This window comes from Xyrauchen texanus, chromosome 9 (genome assembly GCF_025860055.1).
Source record: "Xyrauchen texanus isolate HMW12.3.18 chromosome 9, RBS_HiC_50CHRs, whole genome shotgun sequence".
NCBI classification, from domain to species: domain Eukaryota; kingdom Metazoa; phylum Chordata; class Actinopteri; order Cypriniformes; family Catostomidae; genus Xyrauchen; species Xyrauchen texanus.
The window spans coordinates 38079243-38095485 of NC_068284.1; the positions used below are offsets into that span (position 1 = coordinate 38079243).

The 16243-nt window shown below is 38.7% G+C and overlaps 1 pseudogene; it reads right to left on the reverse strand.

Moving 5' to 3' along the window:
- Positions 1-8872: 8872 nt before the first annotated feature.
- On the reverse strand, positions 8873-16111 carry LOC127649552 (guanylate-binding protein 1-like; annotated as a pseudogene).
- Positions 16112-16243: the final 132 nt, after the last annotated feature.

The following is a 16243-nucleotide window of genomic DNA, read 5'->3' on the forward strand; positions in this document are numbered from 1 at the left end:
ATTTTATATGCATAAAACACACTGTAATCACTTCATATGGTTACGTATTTTATATTAACTAATAATCATTATTTTCTTTCATTGAATTAGTATATTAAATGATTTCCCTTATTTCAGTTTATTGATCACACACAACACATCCCTGTGAGATGGAGAAGTGTGTGTGCTGCCACGGGTGGTGCTCTTTTTTTGATCCTTGAGACTTCCTGATGATGCATGAACCTTGATTCTTTCCAGGACTCCCAATTCCTCATATTGTCTGCATCAAATCAATGTTGTACTCTGTTCTATAATTGCATTAACTCATCATTTCTTGATCATGCATTGTCTCACTCTATTCCTGTAATGAAACTTCAGGAGAGTGAGGATCCATTTGCAGTTTTATTTCAATCGTGGTCGTACAGTCAGGGTCAGTAACCAGCAAACACAACAATAGAGATAAGGCAGTTCGTAATCCAGAAACGGGCATAAGATCAGGGCAGGCAGCAAAGAATCGAGACACGAAATAAACAGATAAGAAGTGGTACTCGGGAAAAGAAAACACGGAAAGAAACGCTAAGAATTGATCACCAGGGTAGATACAAAACTTTGCAATGATTGAGAGTCTGAGAGCACCTTAAATAGTTCACTGATAAAGATCAGCTGCAAGGTAATCAGTGCCAGGTATGTGGGGAATGTAGTTCAAACGATCTAATATTCAGGAGAGGGTTCCCTCTGGTGGTGAGCAGGAGGAATTGCGGGAGTCTCGTTTGTTACAATTCCATTAAAAGCATTCACAGAAATGGCCTTTACAAGGAGACACAGAGTGAGACTGTAATTCTCTCTGGAGAAGCCAAGCTGAATTTTTCCTGATTTGCACTTTGATTATTAAACTGTTAAATGATAATGATTAAATATCTATCATATTAAATAACATTGCATATTGCATGCATGTTAATGCAATCATCAAACTAGTCTAACTGAATGATTAAATGAAAATATACTATAACAGAAAAAGCTGTAATATAGTAATGTCTTCGAGTCATAATAGTGTGGATAAAAAGTGTGGTTAAAAAAAGCATGATTGGAAATTGTGCCTTAGAATAAATATAATTATTTTCTATTATTTATTTTAAGACCCCCAGTGAGCAAGCTTAATGTGACTGTGACAAGGAACACAAAACTCTATAAGTTGTTGGTTAAAGGAGAAAAATAACCTTGGGGGAAACCAGGCCCAAGGTTGGGGCCAGTTCACCTCAGGCTAAACAGCATGAATATAATGCATATATTAGTTATTTATGTGTAGTAAAAGTCAAGATTTAACATTTGCAAACTAAGTAAGTGTTAGGGGCCAATGTTTAGACAAAAATATATTGTATTAACTATAAGATTAATGACTACAATCTTAGAATTTACATTCTTAACTGTGGAAGTGCAAACAGATTCATTGCCTATAAAATAATTTATTATTTATGTATTCCATTTTAAGAGTGTAGTCCATCATTTGATCAAGGTGATGCTGGCTGAAGTCAGCAAGGTGCACTGCTGTTCGACTGCAAGCTTGTGGTGGATTAATTTCAAGCGTGTCCAATGAAGTATCCCATGTCTGACAGTTGGTGCTTGCATCAGTTCATCTTCTGTAAAGTCCATCATAGTAGACTTAAGTGATATCTGCCTGGCACAGGCTGCAGTTAGTCATAATCACTCGGCACCATATAGTAGTGGGAGTCAGACATCAGGCAGGACCAGAGCTGGGTCTGGCAGGCTCTAGTAAACTCAGGATATGTATCCCAAGGTTAAGAAAGGGAAATAAATAGAAAAATATAAGTGTAAATGCCATTCACTTTAAAACAGGATTTTAGAATATGAGATTTGTTTGTGGTTCTGGAAGACTTAACTAATGTAGCATAACTATGTGTTGATAGATAAATTAGGTCTATGCCTGGCTGAAAAGATGAGTCTTTACTCTAGACTTAAACTGAGAGAGTGTGACTGAGACTATTCCATAGTTTAGGAGCCAAATAGGAAAAGGATCTACCTAGATTTAGATTTTCTTGGTATTATTAACAGGCCAGAATTTTGCAATCTTAGTGAACATGATGGAATATAGCGTGATAGAAGGTCACATAAGTACTGTGGAGCTATACCATTCAAGGCTTTGTAAATAGTAAGAACTACTTTAAAATGAATATGAAATTTAACAGGTAGCCAATGTAGCGACGCTATGATTGGGATGATATGATCATATTTCTTTGTTAAAGTCAGCACTCTAGCTGCTACATTTTGAACTAACTGAAATGTATTTATGGAAGCTGCTGGAAATCCTCTCAGTAATGCATTAGAATAATCTAGTCTTGAGGTCATGAACGCATTAATTCGTTTTTCGGCATCAGAAACAGAGATCACGTGTCATATCTTAGCAATATTTCTGAGATTGAAGGATGCTATCAAATATAACACCTAATTCCTTTGCTGTAGAAGATGACGTGACAGTACATCCATTAAGAATCAAATTATATTTTAGAGGTTTTTGTTCTAATAATTAGTATCTCTGTCTTGTCGGAATTGAGTAGAAGGAAATTTCCAGAAATCCAATCATTGATATCATTGATACACTGTGCTAACTTGGAGAATTGTGAAATTTTGTGGGGTTTTGAGGAAATATAAAGTTGGGTGTCATCGGCAGAACAGTGAAAACTAATTCCACGGTTCCTGATAAAGTCTCCCAGGGGAAGCATACATAAGGAGAAAGGGAGAGGCCCTAAAACTGATCCCTGTGGCACGCCACACTTAACTTTAATTTGATCAGACATTTACACAGACAATGTGGTAGCGGTCAAATAAATATGACCTAAACAAGCTAATGCATATCAATCAAACTTTGGAAGGCGGAGCCGTGGAGGACTATGGGGCGGAGCTGTGGAAGGCGGAGCCGTGGAGGACCTCGGGGGCGGAGACGTGAAGGACTCGGGAGGCAGAGCCGTGGAAGGCTCGGGAGGCGGAGCCGTGGGAGGCTCTGGGGGCGGAGCAAAGGCAGAGCCGTGGAAGACTCTGGGGGCGGTGCAGAGGCTACAGGCGCTGGCTCTGGGACGGTCGAGGCTACAGGCGCTGGCTCTGGGACGGTCGAGGCTACAGGCGCTGGCTCGCTGACCGTGGCAGGCGTGTGCTCTGGCTCGCTAACCGTGGGCTCTGCTGCTGGCTCGGAGACAGAGGCCGCGGAATGCTCGGAGACTGGGGCCGCGGAAGGCCTGGAAACTGGGGCCGTGGAAGACCTGTAGACTGGAGCCGTGGAAGGCTTGGAGATGTCCACTGTGGGAGGAGATTCAAAGTCCTCATCCTCCATACCCACAAGGAAGGCTGAAGAACAAACATGAAATCATCAATCATATTTTCAATTTCTGTAAGAGGTGGGACATTTCTAGTATCTACAGTGAAACGCTGATGTGCCAGAAGTCACCATCATTTGCGCTGAATATTTACTTTGCTGGTAGCCTGCAAAATTTAAAAATATTTATCCATTTAAATACAACTTATGCTATTAAACTTAATAAAATACTGTGTCTAAAAATACTGCACCTGTGATAGTTTTAAATGCCTTTCCAATATGCTGGACCAGTTAAAGGGTTAATTCACCTCAAAATGAAAATGTTCTCATAATTTACTCACCCTCATGCTATCCCAGATGTGAATGACTTTCTTTCTTCTGCTGAACACAAATGAAGATTTTTAGAAGAATATCTCAGGTCCAGTGGTTTATCCATGTCTTCCAAAGTGATCCACTTGGTTTTGGGTGAGAACAGACCAGACCAAAATATAACTTATTTTTCACTGTACGTCTTGACATTGCAGCCTCCTTGGTGATAATGATTTCAAGCTCAATAACACAGGCACCTACAAAAAAGAGAGGAAGAGAGACCAGCATAAACCATCTATATCTACAGATATGGGTTTATTCTATCACATTACAATCATTAGTAATGAGCTACATCTTATTTTTAGTTCTACCATACCCCATGTACTGCATCTCATCCATGATGGTCACTTTTGAAAATAGTGAAAATTTGGGTTTTCCTTCTACTGTCTTGAAATACCTCTCTTTACCCCATATGCATATTTTGAGTCTGTGTACATGTTAATGGGTTTTCCTTTCACCAATTGTCATACTCTAATTAATGTAAATAGTTCAGCGGCCTGTGCCGATTTTTATGGGAGGGAGTAGGCCTCAATGATTCAATTAGGAAGTTTAGTTATGGCGTAGCCGCACCAGTATACAGAATCATTTAGCTTCGAACAGGACCCATCGATGTGCCGATGGTCCCCCTCCTCCAGAGCAGATGATGAAACATCTGGCCTGCAGGAAGTTAATTTGTTTATATGTTCTAGATTGTCATGAGTCATTAGAAAAAGCACCTTTGGTAAGCAATTTGTGTAAGAAGATTTTTGCCTACCTGGTGAGATGTGTGCACAATGAGCGGAACAATACGCTCTGCATCTTGCACCATCAATGCTGCAGCAGCCACGGCTCGCAGACATGCAAGGAGACCTTTGGCTGGTCTGTAGGTGCCGCCATGGGACTGTGCAAGGATCGCTACTGCTGTACCTGCCGCCTCGTGCACGTAAAGGTGGAATGTTTCACCATCGTTGGGTAAGCCCAGAGCTGGTGGGGAGCTAAGGCTGCTCCGGAGATGCTTAAAAGCCATGTCCATCTCAGCTGTCCACTTAATGGATTCTTCGGCCGCTGAGAGTGTGGCTTCTCTCAGAATCTTGTCTTATAGAGAGCAGTTCGGCACCCAGGCTCTTTTGCAGTTCGTGACCGAGATAGTCAACTTTCAGTTTCCCATTGCAGTTTCTCTTTGGAAGCTTTGAAGCCAGCCTGTGCAGAACGTTGCAGACAATAGATGAGGCAGCTGTGCAGGATGCAGCATCGTGGCCGAAAACTAGAATGTCGTCTGCATATTGTAGCAAACAAGTCTGTGGTGGAAGCTATGTGTCTTTCAGCGAGGTGTGCACTACAGCGGAGAATACAGAAGACGAGTCTCGGAAACCCTGTTGCAGGTGGCACCAAGTGTACTATTGGCCCCCGTATGTGAATGCGAACAGAGGCTGTGCGGCATGAGATACTGGTACACTGAAAAAGGTAGAACACAAGTCGATTACAGTCTCATTATAGAGTGTGATCTGCAGGTATTTAATTTATAGTTGTACACACATCAGGCACCACCGGTGAGAGTGGAATGATTAAATCATTAATCTTGAGTTAGACGCCAAGCGCCATTGGCCTTCTTTCATAATTAATTGGAGTGTTATATGGAGAGTTTATAATACCTTTACACAGACATTGCTGTATTATGGGACCTATACCTTCCTCCTTTTCCTTGGATAGTGGGTATTGTTTTGCAGTATACCGACATGTCAGAGCGGAGTTTTGCAATCATTGAGGCCTGCCTCGTCTTTGTTGGCGGCCCATAGTGTCTGGTCGACATTTAGCAGTTCTGTTTTTGCTGCTGAGGATTCAGGAGACGTGAAACTGCAGACATCACCACAACATCCTGTATACACAGACTGGGAATATACTGATGGGAACAGCAATTGGAGAGAGTTAGAGTCAAATGTTATCTTAGCCCCAATTTTATGCACCAGATCACGACCTAATAAGCAGAATGGAGATTCTGGTAAAATTAATATCTTGTCTATATGCTGCCATACTCTGCAGGAATGTGAGGAGGTCTTTAAAAAGCGTCATTGTCTCCCCATGCCTAGTCTATGTGGTTCCTTTAAAGTCTTTATCTGACCTAGTTCTTCCTTCCTCTATTTGTGGCTGATCAAATTTTGTATCCAACAAAGGCACTTTATCAATTAATATCAATTCAGTTATTTCTGGAGGTAAGGTTTTGGACAGTATGAATCTATAATCACGTCCAGTCAATTGACTGTGTCGTAAGTTTCTTTAAAACATTCACGTATTGTAGAAGATACTTAACTGGGTCGGGTAATTTCTTATTTTTCAAATTCTTTTTGCTAGTGCCTCTGTCATAATTAGTGGAACGATTATTGCAGTTAACATTTTCATCAGTGGTATGCAGTAGTAAACATAACTACAATAGGAATTTTATGATCCTAATCAAAATTGTATGGTCATGTACAGTACTATTATGCCTATGCTATAATAGTGTTAATTCAAAAGTAATCCAACTTCTGTAATTTGATGGCACAATCAATGGTATTTCCCCTCTGAAATTGTAATGGGTCAGTAGGTGTTTATTCCTTTCAGACCGTCTATCCTTTTATCATGTTCTTCATTGCATATTGGCATTGTGTTGAAAACCAGGGGCCCTCTGATCTGCAACCGTGCCAATAGCGTTTTTTTTATTTTATATTCTATTTATCTAATGGAAATGTTATTACTTGAGTGCCAAGTTGTACTTGCATTTTATCAATTTGAACCATCGAGGTGTGACTGTAACCATACACATATCCCATGTATGTATCAAAGCTAAAATATTTATATTGTAATCTAAAAATTTCATAATTTATCAGATTTGCAAACGCAGATAAAATAAGGTATATCCTTCTATGTTATGGTTCTGTATTTATATTTCTGAACGTTTTTATACTTTCCTCTTAACAAAGGAAATTCCTTTTCAAAGTTTCACCAGACAGCTTTCATTCCCAACATTCATTCAATACATAAAAGATGATCTTTTCTTTATTCAGATAACAGTCACTTTCATCATATCCCTTTATAGGGCTTATAGTCACACTTGTCCCCTTATTTACAGGGCTCGTATAACATACATTCTGTGTTCCACTTTTTTATAAGGACTCATCACACATTACACATTCTCATAATTCTCTCGCTTACAGATACAGATACTCTCACAAGCACACCAAAAAGTCAAACTATAACAAACATGTGACAAACAACATATAATTCCCCAAACACTCAGTTCTAACGCCTGCTGGACTGGGCACCTTCTTCTAACAAAAATATTTTTTTTTTAACTTTATCCGTCCTCTTCCCACCATAGTGAGGATGTTCAACTGCTACAGTCAATCTGAGGTATTTTACCTCCTTTCTGTGTATCTCACAGAGCAAACACTCCCTTTTCAGGGGCCCACTGATGCAGAGAAAATTATTTCGATGTGCATTTGTTCAAAATGGAGTGATCAGCTCCCTTTCTGCAGCTTTGGCAGAGCAATAACCTTCCCTTTCTTTTTAGGGAGTCCAACAAATGCACGCAATATACGGTTACAAGGCCTAGGGTCAAGGGGGAGAAAATGGGTGTAGAGGCCATATACAGATGTTCCAGCCGTGATTAAATTACGGTTGACTTTGTGGACGGGTGTGACCTTAATCAGATCACAGAAATAAGTATGCGGAACATGATAAAGAGGAAAAGAAAAATGGTCAGCAGTTGCTAAATATATTGATTCACTATCGTGCTCACTGCAGCCTGCATCTGGGGTCAACTGAACACACATGGAAGGTCAGAAGCACACACACACACACACGGAGCAGAACAGCATGTACAATTTCATATTTCTCACAATATATGAGGGACAAAAAGGCAGCATGCCTAAAAAGGATCGCCAATCAGTTTCAAAGAGAAAAAACTGTTAAATTAATATTTGAACCCACAGTTTACATTTTTAACAAAGATAGCTTTATGTTACCTGCACTCTTGCTGCCATCTGAACCACCACAAACATTAATTCCACACAACTGTATTCTGTACTCAGTGCTGGATATTACTTCTGAATTTTAATCGGATATCCTACTGAAAGCAAATTACATGACAAAAATTCCAATCAGTAATGTAATCTTGAAGATTACATTTTCGGATAATTTAATACGATTATTTTGGATTACTTCCAACCTAACTCTATTATTTGATCTGCATTTGAGTAGGCTATTTTAACATAAAAATACAAAGAGGAAGGAAAAAATGTTCCATTCTTTATTGATAAAAAGCATCACAAAGTCCTTAGGACATTGTTTAAAAGTCCATTAAACATTACACAGAGACATCAAAATCAATGAAGTGCATAAAACAATAGCAACACTACGAACATTAACATAAAATCAACATGAAATGTACGAAATGTAAGGATCACAAAATCAATAGCAGTGGTGTTTAGGCCAACGCATTCATCTCAAAACACTGAAACACTTACTTTTAACCCTTAATGCTTACTGATAGTCCATCCCTTATTCCAAAGCTGAGGTACAAGATATATGGAGTGTCCCATGGTGTTAATCATTGATCAGCATAGATCAGGATTAGGTTGCCCGTTTGGACTAAACATCAGGTTATGCAGGCAGATTATATTTTAATCTGTTTAATAACAGATTTAAAAATTTGAAAATTACAGTGATCAAATAACTATAACAATTTACTGCCATTGCCTTATTAACATGTAATCCATATCAAAAGTTTCAGTAGTGTATCCAGTTTATTTGAATAGTTACAAGTGCTTGATTTTCATAATATGATTGCATAATCCAGATTCCATGTAATCCGTTACTACCCAGCACTATCTGTAATATACCTTCAGCCACTGCTTTAAGTAACTCTGACACCCAGGAAAATGAAACTTCAATTAAATTAGGGGTAAATGAGTGTCTGCTGCCCTTCCCTTGATCCCCCCTTGTAATTATTTTTTGAGCACGCTTTTCATAATTTCGTAATGGAGCAAGTTGGGAAGCACATTTGCCACAGTACTGAGAAGAGGCATCACATATTGCATAAATGCGCAACTGTTCTCTTCCAATTCTTTCTTTAGATTTTTTATCTCTTCACCAAGGAAATCAGCTTTCTCCTTAAAACCTTTCTTTATCAGCTCTTCTTGCTCCTTCAGTTTGCTCTCCAGAGCTTTGTCCATCTCCTGCCGTTGCTGCTGCATCTCCTGCTTCATCTTCTCCTCCATCTGCCTCATTCTGTCCTCGTTCCGCTTTTTTTCTATCACCATCATTCGTTCACACTCAATTCGTTTCTCTTCCTCCTCTTTACATTTCTGTTCCAGCAGAGCCGCCTTTTCCTTTCTCCTCTGACCATTCAGCCAAGAAAAAAAAGATAAATTATGTAAATAATAGCACTAACCTGATACCCAACCTCACTCTAAGACAACCACAGAGATCATGCTCTTCAGTAAAAATCTTGCTTTAATTTCACAAGTGCTTTTTCATTTACTCAAGGATTAGTCAATTTAATGAAATGGGGAAATTAATGCATTTTTTAGGATAGTTTTTAAGATTTACCTTGAATCTTTTTGTCATTCTCAGTGAGTCTTTTGTCATTGTAAAGGATACTTTTTGCTTCAGCTCCTCTTTCATTCAAAAACTCATTCAGCACAGCCTCGGCCTGCACATAAACAACAATCTTAGAAAACACACTGACACCCACACACTCAAGCGCAGACCCACAAACACACTCAGTAAATGTCCTCACCCGGACTCCTTTGTTGGGCTCACTGCGGTATTTTGCAATGATGGCATCTCTGTCTCTGCAATAGAGTTCATATCCTCCAGACTGACTGTACACTCCATTCTGCAACCGCTCACTCATCTCAGAGAACAAATAGTTCAGCAGCTGTCCGCACTTCTGCTGTGATGCCATCTCATTCTTATCCATCAGGTCTAAATAGTATGTATCTATGGCTTCCTATAAACATGCATACAGATATAAATAACACACATACACACTATATGGCCAAATATACTGTATGTGTAAACTCTAACATCACACCAATATATGCCTGTTGAATATTTAATTGCAAACCCATGGGCATTAATTGGGATGGTGGTCCTGCCTTTGCTCCCATAACAGCTTTCACTCTTTTAGAAAGATTTTCCTCTAGGTTCAGTTCACGTGTGTGTGCATATTCTGTTTTAATGCAAAAATAAATGACGTACTAACATTTTGTCTGTCTTACCGCTGCTGCATTATCGGTGAAAAAAATCGATACTTAAAAAAAATCTAATTAATCAATCACAATCTGGCTCCCACTCCACCTTTCATTAATTAAAGATGACTTTTCTTCCTGCATATTCAAAGACAATATTTATATAATCTTGGTTACTGTTGTAACCTCCGTTCCCTGATGGAGGGAACAAGATGCCCTTGGGAGTCACAAACACCTTCAATCTTTGAGAAAAGGCCAATGAGAATTGGCGAGTGGAATTTGCATGCCACTTCCCCAGACATACGGGTATAAAAGGAGCTATAATGCAGCCACTCATTCAGGTTTTGTGCTGAGGAGCTGAGACAAGGTGCCGGCCATATCAGCAGATAGTACAGCGTTGTGGCAAGAGGGACACAGTGCCTCGTTCCCTCAATCAGGGAACGGAGGTTACAACAGTAACCAAGACGTTCCCATTCTGTCACTCACTCAATATTGTAACCCTGTAGTGACACTAGGGGTCCCTATAGCAAAATGGCACAACAGCTGAACTGTGTTACGTGAACTGCAGGTGCAAGCAAGCTGCTGCGTGCGTAATAGCAGGTGCATCAGTCTGCTCATAACCTCCCCCAATGCCCCACAAGACGTCATGTAGTTCCCTACACCCCAAAACCGCGCCCATTTAAATCATCAAATCGCAATCAGTGCCAGCTGAGCCGGCCTCGAACCCTTAGGAAGATGGTGCAGCGTGGGGGCCAGCTGGAGCAGCTTTCCCGCTGAAGAACGAAAGCCGCGACCGCAACGTTGGGGTGTTCTCCAACGTCAAGTTGGTCATGTTCTCGCAATGAACATGAATAAATTCTGTTTGATGAAGAAAGAGTGTGTTTTAATTTTCATGGCCAAAGGTTTCATTTCATTTTCACTGATGATGGGTTTTCGAGCGGGGGAATCGCCAAACTGGATCATGCAACCTTAAAGCCCAGGGCCCCCCAGGCAGTTAAGGGCCCCTGGTAGTCAAGGGTTCGGTTCAGTTCGTGCGTGCAGTTAATGTGCACTATCCGCGTTAAAAACGCTCCAGATTTACTTCAGTAAAATCTCAAGTTTCAAGTATTAAATTAAAAGTGTTTGAAAAATTTTAAATACACTCATGGCACCGTGGTTTTGTGGACCGAGGAGGAGATGGGAGCATTTTAACATGTTATGAAGGAGCACCAGAGAATATCCAGAGCCTGTCAAAGCTGTTGTCAACAGAAACAACACACACACACACACACTTTCTTCGGTTATTTATTTCCTCGTCAAAATAATGGCTTGAGACCGGATAGCATTTCTACCTACTAAATTAGTACAGAAATATATTACTGTTGTCAATGACAATAATATCTAATTTTATAGAGAACTTATGTGTGAAATCCATACAGAGTAACTCTTATATTGTATTTAATATATCTTATATTATATATAAAACGTGACTTTTGGTCAAATCATTTACTAGATTGTAGTTTTAACAGCTTATCCAACATGAGTGCTGTTTATTGAAATTAAAAAAAAAAAATTTAGAATTGATATTAGAGCAGTGTCAATAGTATTTTTTGTCCAAATCGTGCAGCCCTGTAATGAAAAAAAATCTCAAACAATTGTGATTAATAATCGTGATAAAAATTTTAAAGAAAAAAAAAAATCACAATTAACCATTTATTTACCATTAACCATTATTGTGCTGCCCTAATGTTATACGTTATTCAGGGACCTGATAGCAGTCTGGGGGTCCCTGGCAAGAGGATCATCATATTTGGGGGACCTTGGCAACAAAAAGTTTGAAAACCCCTGTCTGTATGAGTGTATAAGTGTGTGTGTATGACTGTGAATTTGAGACTTACCTGTAGTTTTGTATGGAATTCTCCTTTTTCATCTTTAAAGGAGTATTTCATGAACTCTGAGGTAGCCAAATTGCTGAACTTCTGGTGTTCCGATGTAAGATCAGTCACATTTACTGTGAACTTACTCTTCACCTGCAAAACACACTTCTAAATTACAAAGTGTGTTCTGTATGTGTGTGCTTTCAGTGAATGACTGCAGCAGTTCTGATACTTGCAAAGTTTCAACAACATGTTGAATATCTTTATGAATATTTGGCAAAGGCACACCTTTATTTATTGACTGACCTTGTAGTCTAGTAGATTTCATTTGTTATTGTGGGATTGCGTTTATTTTGATAACCAAACGCTGTGTCCTTAGTTATGTTTTTCTGATGGCAGTTCCATCAACAGAGTTACACTATATAGGTTTAAGTCACTTTTCAATCCACAATTGATCCCTCACAGACCTATTATTTAATATGACCATTTTAAAATGCAGATATCTTGTCAATGTATGCCTAATGAATGTTGTGGACCACTGGTCAGATGGATGCTTTATAAAGCTGTTTAAAAAACACCAGACAGTTTCAACTGCTGAGTGAGCTGATTACCCCATAAGTTGCAGTCTTCCTCAAAAGAGCTTGGATTAAAAATTATCTCAACAAAAGCAATAATTAACAGTTTTATTTATATAGCACCTTTGAAAACCCAAGGTTGTTTTATGATGCATACAATACAATTTAAACAATAGGATATCCATATTTCAGGAGACTTAATGGAGTTCTCACAATGGTTTATTTACAGTATCAAATATGTCTCAGATATTTTCCTAAAATTCCTCAGGAGAAATATATATATATATATATATATATATATATATATATATATATATATGTATATATATATATATATATATATATATATATATATATATATATATGTATATGTTGATGTACATTATGAGTAAGAATCTCAGCAAGACAAATTTGAGAAGCAAAAGTTAATTTAATTGTTAAACAGAAACACATTAGATCTGAACTACATCTGTGCATTCGTATAAACACTTAGGACAGTATGTAAAACGTGGGCCATTCAATGAGTACCAACACTGACTTTATACAATATATCAGAATATGTATGTCTTACCTCTTCCATCCCACACTGATACACATTTAAAGCTTCTTGAACAGCTGCCTGGTTCTCAAGATTTGCCAGAGTAACCACTGCATTGTCCAGACAGGGCACACGACCACTGCTGATTGTATCCACATAATTCTGAGCCAGATGGCCAAGCACTAACAACACAAACACATACATTATTTTAATAAATTGGACCATTTGATTATTTTGATAGAACAGTTCAACAGTTGTGATATTGTCATAAAACTGAAGATGCTCTTTGATGTATAATTTAGGCTTACTGTATGTGTTTGAAACACAGATTTCAAAGTAATTGGCTACAGAGTGTAGAGAAGATAATTAAGTAAAACTCTCACATCTCCCAGTAACTATGTGTCCTCCTTTCAGTGTTTTCACAGCACTCTCGATAAACATGTGGTGACAGAAATGTTGTGTGACCTCTAAAAAATCCGGCACCAGTTCCTCTTCTTATAGACTTTCTAAGCATGTCATTTTATCCGGTGAGGTTTGAGATGGGAACACAAAGCACTTCCGGGTAGGGAAATAATTCCGGATGCATTGACGGGGCAAGTTGTAGTCACTGGTTTTCTTATTCACACCTAAATGAGGTTTTCAGGAGAAATACAATTTCTTTTGTCTAGTCAACTGCACTAACAAAGATTTTTTCAACATTTGTAATGCATTATTTTTTTCAATCTTGCAACTACAAGACCTTAAATGTTTAAATATGTGCATGTACATGTGTCTGAAAATTACAAATAGCCTTGCTTCATTTCTTTATTTTTTTTTCTTTGTATAAGTCTGTTTCTCTTACAAAGCTATTAAATGGAATAGTTCACCCAAAAATGAAAATTCTCTCATCATTTACTCACTGCCATCCCAGATGTATATTAATTTATTTCTTCTGCACAACACAAACATATCTCAGCTCTGTTTGTCCATTTAATGCAAGTGAATGGTGCCCAGAACCCAGAAGGTCCAAAAAGCAGCATAAAAGTAATTCACATGAATCTAGTGGTAAAATCTGTATCTTCAGAACCGATATGAGAGGTGTGGGGGAGAAACAGATCAATATTTAAGTCCTTTTTTACCGAAAATCTCCACATTTGACCAGCTCTGACCAGCAGGTGGCGCAAAGAATGCAAATCGCCAAAAAACAAAAGAAGAATGTGGAAGTGAAAGTAAACATTTATACAGATACTGATAGTAAAAAAGACTTAATTTATTTATTTCTCACCCACAGTTATCATATCGCTTCTGAACATATGGATTTAACCACTGGAGTCGTATGGATTACCTTTACGCTACCTTTTTTTGCTTTTTGGATCTTCAGAGATGTGGCCACGATTAACTTGCATTGAATGGATCAACAGAGCAGAGATATTCTTCTAAAAATCTTCATTTGTGTTCAGCAAAAGAAAGAAATTCATACACATCTAGAATGGCATTAAGGTGAGCAGGGCCGGTCCAAGCATTTATGGGGCCCTAAACAGAATTTGATTTGGGGGCAACTTGGTGCTTACATCATAACAATGTCTGCCTGTTTTACCCTTCTATGGTTTTTAGAACAGTAGCAAACCCACAAGAGTGGTCAGGTGTTAATTTGCACTTTCATATTCAAAGTCTTACAGCACTATGTGGCAGACAATGCATTTACTGTAAACAAGTTAACCACTTTAATTGCTTTTGGTTAAAAAAATTAACAACTTGCAAAAGTGCAGAACAATCAACTACAAATAAAATAACTTTTTTTTTTATATTGCATTTTTGTATAATTACCATTGTTCATTGACATAATATATCACAAATTTTTTTTTTAAATCAAGCTGTCATTTCATGTGCTCTTGGTGGGCCTCCTGGTGGACACTGGGCCCTAAGCAGCCGCTTAGTTTGCTTATGCCTTGGGCCGGCTCTGATGGTGAGTATATGATGGGAGAATTTTCATTTTTTGGTGAACTATCCCTTTAAATGGCATTCGAAAACTTAAGAGATAAGATACTTTTAGGTACTACTTTTATGGTATCTTTTTTTTTTTACTGTCCAATTTTGGTGAATGGAAAAAACGCAGCTCTGCAAATAAATCTTCTGTTTAGTTTTACATAGAAGAAAAATCTAACTGGTTTGGAATGAGAGGGGTATGAAAGGTAAACCCAATTCTACTCATCAGGATCCAGAAGTAATCCTGGTAGAAATACCTTTCTTCAGCTGGAGGGCAAAGTTGAGGTACTCGTCCGCTGTCACTCTCTTTCCATCTATTTCCAAAGCCAAGGTGAAATCTCTAACGACCCAGACGAATGAGGGGAAAAAACGCACAAAATCAGAATCCTCTTCCTCCTCGTCTGCTGCTTTTGATGGAGATTTGATCTTGATCTGCTCAGCGAGTTCAGTAATGTAGCTGCGGCACATTGAGAAATAACAGCATCTTATAAAGTGTATTTGTGTTTATATAAAAAGAGGAAGAGGGTCATTCGTGTGACAGGCTAAAGGATACTGCAGCTGTTCCAGTGAATTGTTATCAATTGTGCCACGGCTGTTGTACACCAGAGTGCTGCTGAGAAGAACAGCCAGACAGAAGATCCATCCGTCATTCTTAGAGTCTCCCTGAAACATATTCAGTATCATCAGATTAAAGCAGTAATATTTAGTGCATGTCTTTGTGTGTGTGTATATATATAGAGAGAGAGAGAGCCCTGAAAATTCTTCTTTTATTCTTAAAATTCATGTGTACTCTGTGGTGCCCTCACCTTGTCCACGTCACCCAGTCCTTCTGTGTCCAGCAACACCAGAGTATGCCCTTCTTTTAAGGGGTGAGGCACACACCACATCCAAATGCCTTTGGTTTTTGACTCGATTGTATTTCCAAGAGCAAAGCCTGCAACAATTGCATTATTATTACCAACATTTATTTTATCTAAAATACGCCCATACTTGATGCAGCTGCTGCTCTTAAATGCATGTCAAATGTGCAAGTATTCAATTGGTCTATTCTCATTATCAACTTATACTTTATATGATAAATTAAAGATTCCGCAGATTCTCTCACCTGACTGTTGACCTGCCAAGCGGTTCATAAGGTATGACTTCCCTGTACGGTATAGTCCCACCACAGACACCACCACCACCGGCTCATTAATCCTACTCAGATACTCAATGGCATATTTACAGATGCAGAGTGATCCACCCACATTCTCCACCAAACAAATGGGCTGTGACATTGGTCTTTCTTTGGACATTCTAGCTCTCTGGGCCATTCTGCTTGCTAAAGGGGGGTAAAACAAAAGCGGAGGTAAATTGATACCTGCCAGATCTTTTTAATCATGCTAATTCCTAGCTGTCTAATTCAGTTCCTTGAACACATATGATAA